This window comes from Palaemon carinicauda, chromosome 2 (genome assembly GCF_036898095.1).
Source record: "Palaemon carinicauda isolate YSFRI2023 chromosome 2, ASM3689809v2, whole genome shotgun sequence".
In the NCBI taxonomy this organism is placed as follows: Eukaryota; Metazoa; Arthropoda; class Malacostraca; order Decapoda; family Palaemonidae; genus Palaemon; species Palaemon carinicauda.
In genome coordinates, this window is record NC_090726.1 from 44184198 (window position 1) to 44189417 (window position 5220).

A 5220-nucleotide genomic window follows, 5' to 3' on the forward strand; every position below is an offset into this window, starting at 1 on the left:
AGAGAGAGAGAGAGAGAGAGAGAGAGAGAGAGAGAGAGAGAGAGAGAGAGAGAGAGAGATTCTTCTACTGTACGAAAGAGAGATAACTGTACCTTTCCTTGTCTCCCCAAAATTAAGATAAAAAGGAATCAAATATACAGAAAAGTGAAAGTGTAGAGAGAGAGAGAGAGAGAGAGAGAGAGAGAGAGAGAGAGAGAGAGAGAGAGAGAGAGAGAGAGAGAGAGAGAGTGTGTGTCTTACTTATAAGACGAAATCCGATTTTTTTTTGGAAGACAATGACGAAAAAATATTCGAATACGAATGTCACAAGAAGAAAACATTTTTTTTTCAAAATATTTTGTTTAATTTTTTAATATATGAATGAAATTGTCTTTATATAAGGAAATCAGATTTTACAAGAAGCTGTCTTTCTTATGAGAGGAAATCAGATTTTACAAGAAGCTGTCTTTCTTATGAGAGGAAATCAGATTTTACAAGACATTGTCTTTCTTATGAGAGGAAATAATATTTTTTTCACGAGACAATATCAAAAAAAGATTAAAAGTACAAATGTTGCATATGAAAAATAAAGGTTATTTTCAGACTTTATAAAGCCAAGATGCAGTAAAAATATTAAACAACAAAACTCCCGTATGAAAAATAAAAATTATCTTTAGACTTTATAAAGCCAAGATGCAGTAAAAATATTAAACTACAAATTTCCCGTATGAAAAATGAAAGATTATTTTTAGACTTTATAAAGCCAGGATGCAGTAAAAATATTAAAATACAAATTTCTCGTATGAAAAATAAAGATTATTTTTAGACTTTATAAAGCCAAGATGCAGTAAAGATATTAAACTACAAAATTCCCGTATGAAAAATAAAAAGTATTGCCAGTCTTTATAAAATTAAGATGAAGTGAATAACCTTTTCCGTAAGGACAAAATCGACAAAATATTATAAGTACAAATTTCCCGTATGAAAAATAAAGATTATTTTTAGACTTTATAAAGCTAAGAGGCCGTTTGTGAGTACTGGGGGCGTGCTAACTATCATTAGCCACCTGCGGGCGGAACTCATTACCAACCAAGGGCCGCGCCCCTTCAGATAAAACTCCTTCAGATAAAACTCATTTAGATAAAACTCTTTCAGATGAAAGTCCTTTAGATAAAACTCTTTCAGATGAAAGTCCTTCAGATAAAAGTCCTTCAGATAAAACTCCTTCAGATAAAATTCCTTCAGATAAAACTCCTTCGGATGAAACTCCTACAAATAAAATTCCTTCAGATAAAATTCCTACAGATAAAACTCCTTCAGATAAAACTCCTTCAAATAAAATCCCTTCAGATAAAACTCCTTCAGATAAAACTCTTTCAGATAAAAGTCCTTCAAAAAAAAAACTCCTTCAGATAAAACTACTTCAAATAAGACTCCTTTAGATGAAACTCCTTCAGATGAAATTCCTTCAGATAAAACTCCTGATAAAATTCTTTAAGATAAAACTCCTCCAGAATCGAACATTTTTCTAAGATTTTTTTTTTCAAACTCGCATAACTGTTTGAACAAAAGTCGAATGAAGTGAAATAAACTGTTAATGACAGTACTTCCATTCTTCAAAAAAACAATTTTTCAGAGATCATAAAAAAAAAAATCCAATTTTTTTTTTAAACATGTTCCAAATAAGGAAAATCGAGTGGAGAGAAATGTGGTTAATTATAAATCTGTATTAAACTTTTTAGATTAAACTTTAGCTTAGCGGAAAACTGGTAAAAAACACACGCAAAAAAACTCGATGTAAAACTCTGATTACAAGAACACACGCAAAAAAATCGATGGATAATAGATAAATTTGTATGAATAACTGCATAATGCCTATGATAAGAAAGTAAATATAAATAAAAATAGTTTACCCAAATTGTGGAAAACAGAGCGCAAGAAACACACGCACAGAAAAAAAAATCTCGAAAGATAAAGAAATTAATAATAATAACTGTATAGTCCCAATAAACTTCACCAAACTATAGTCAATTCTTTTTAGCGAGGCAGATTTATACCGACTCGCAGTCGTCGGTGCCCTTTTAGCTCGGAAAAGTTTCCTGATCGCTGATTGGTTGGAAAAGATAATTCTAACCAATCAGAGAGCAGGAAACTTTTTCCGAGCTAAAAGGGCACCGCTGCGAGTCGGTGCAAATGCGCCTCATTAAAAAAAATTGAGTATAGTGACAAACGGTTCGAGCACAAGAACACGGTAAAAAAAAAAGTTTGAGAATTGAAAAAAATTTGTAAAAAAAAAAAAAAAAAAAAAAAAACCTATATAATCCCAATCAACTTCGCAAAACTTGTTGAAAACTGAACACAAGAACACACACGAAAAAACGAGACATGATATAGTTTTGTATGAACACCTGAAAAATCCCAATCGAATTTACTTAAAAATTGTTTGAACACAAAAACAAACGAAAAAAAGATTGAAATATAATAAATTTATATATACCTGTACAATCCCAATAAACTTGACCAAACTAAGTGACAAACTGAGCACAAAAACACGCAAGGAAAGCCACGAGGAATATTGAATATATTTGTATAAATACCTAAATAATCCCAATCAACTTTAGTGAAAACTGTTTGAACACAAGAACACAAGCACAGAAATAAATCAAAATATGATAAACAGAATTTTATAAATACCTGCACAATCTGAAAAATTTGACCAAACTAGTGGCAAACTGTGAGCACAATAAATTTGAGACATGATATAGATTTTTATAACTACCTACATAATCCCAATCAACTTTGCAAAACTAGTTAAAAACTGTTTTGAACACAAGAACACAAGCACAGAAAAAAATCAAAATATGATAAATAGAGTTGTATAAATACAAGCACAATCCCAACAAACTTCCCCCAAACTAGAGGCAAACTGCAAGCACAATAACACACACAAAAACAAGATAAAAAAAAAACAGATTAGTAATTCAAGAACATCAAACTCAAAAAAAACTCACCTTTCAGGAACAAACAGCGACAATGGAAGGCAAATCGAAAAAGAGAGTAATAATCCCCCGTGTGTGAAATCACAGTTAAACACGAGGACGGGTCAAAGTGTCTTTTTTTTGGTAAATTTATTTTCGGGAGCTCAAAAAGGGGCCCGACAGCCAGCCAGCAATTTTGCACGTGTGTGTGCGCGTCCGTGAGAAAGAGATGTGGCCTCCCCGAAATTCAGGTATGAGAGTGTGAGCGAAGGAGGAGGAGGAGGAGGTGGAGGAGCTGGAGGAGCAGGGAGGAGTGTCAGGAAAAGAGGGGGGAGAGGATGAGGGGGAGCCCCTGGAAGGGAGGGAGCTCTGGGTAGTAAAGAAGGTTGGCTGGTGGAGAGGGAGATGGGATAGGTAGATGCGCTTTCTCTCTCTCTCTCTCTCTCTCTCTCTCTCTCTCTCTCTCTCTCTCTCTCTCTCTCTCTCTCACAGGTGACCGTTTGTATGCGTGAGATGGATGGATGGACGGGGGCGTTTCTGTCGAGTGAGGGTGTGAATGAGACAGGGCCAAGATGTGCTTCAAATACCGTAGTGCCACCCGGAGTAGAGCGGCGGATCTCTCCTTCAAGACGTCTCTTCTTCTTCTTCTTCTTAAAACTATTTTAATATATATTCCTTCTTATACTAATCCTCCCTCACTTCAATATATCTTTCTCTCTCTCTATCTCTCTCTCTCTTTCTATCTCTCTCACACAAGGGGGTTTTCGATGTTTGGATCGGAGGAGCAACAGCTCAGCTGACGCAGTCTCCAGCTCGCTGCCACATTTATATATACTCCGTCGCACACACACACGGCACACAAACACACACACAAACACATACCTAGTTGCCAGTCGCTGACAATGATTAATCCCACCTCTCCGGCCATTCTATTTAATAACTAACTAGCGGATAATCAGGTTTGGTTCTCGTCTCATTCTGGAAACCACCCGTTGATTGATAGCCTCCTCGAATCTGGCACCGCTTCCAGGGACTTCCAGAACTTCAGAACCGAAGGTCATCATTTCCAAACCGTGGCCATCAAGTGCACATACTGTTTAGGTGAGGTCTCCAGGGCGCTTCGCTGACAGAGAGAGAGAGAGAGAGAGAGAGAGAGAGAGAGAGAGAGAGAGAGAGAGAGAGAGAGGAGGGGGGAGGGGTTATTGAATGGCGTTTGTGACGTAAACGCTTCCAGGGCACCTATTGTGGGTGGCAAAGGGCCACTAGGAGAGGGTCAGGTGGGGTGGGGTGGGGGTGTGGGCGGGAGTTACTCCTTAGCCACTAAATACCCTTTCAGTTTCTTTTCTATGGATGGCAGAACAATATGGAGTGCATGGCACCCTTTTTCTGTGGGTGGCAGAACAATATGGAGTGCATGATACTTTTCTATGGATGGCAGAAAATGGACTGGATGACACTCTTTACAATGGGTGACAAAACAATATGGCCTTTTCTATGGGTGGCAGAACAATATGGAGAGCATACCACACTTTTCTATGGATTGCAGAACAATATGGAATGCATGACACTCTTTTCTATGGGTTACAGAACAATATGGAGTGCATGACACTTTTCTATGGGTGGAAGAACAATATGGAGTGCATGACACTCTTTTCTATGGATTGCAGAACAATATGGAGTGCATGACACTTGTCTATGGGTGGCAGAACAATATAGAGTGCATGACACTTTTCTATGGATGGCAGAACAATATGGAGTGCATGACACTTTTCTTTGGGTGGCAGAACAACATGGAGTGCATGACACTCTTTTCTATGGGTAGCAGAACAATAGGGTGTGCATGGCACTATATTCTATGGGTGGCAGAACAATATGGAGTACATGACACTTTTCTATGGATTGCAGAACAATATGGAATGCATGACACTCTTTTCTATGGGTTACAGAACAATATGGAGTGCATGACACTTTTCTATGGGTGGCAGAACAATATGGAGTGCATGACACTCTTTTCTATGGATTGCAGAACAATATGGAGTGCATGACACTTTTCTATGGGTGGCAGAACAATATACACTCTTCTATGGATGGCAGAACAATATGGAGTGCATGACATTTTTCTTTGGGTGGCAGAACAATATGGAGTGCATGACCCTCTTTTCTATGGCTGGAAGAACAATATGTAGTGCATGGCACTATATTCTATGGGTGGCAGAACAATATGGAGTACATGACACTTTTCTATGAATTGCAGAACAATATA

General features: G+C 37.5%; 1 protein-coding gene across 1 annotated transcript in view; it reads right to left on the reverse strand.

Moving 5' to 3' along the window:
• LOC137624406 (uncharacterized) overlaps positions 1–3716 on the reverse strand; it is an 82552-nt gene extending 78836 nt beyond the window's left edge. Inside the window, exon 1 of the mRNA XM_068355152.1 lies at positions 2991–3716. The gene's annotated coding sequence lies outside the window, so the exon portion shown is untranslated. The remainder of the gene's footprint in view (positions 1–2990) is intronic.
• Between the last annotated feature and the right edge of the window lie 1504 nt (positions 3717–5220).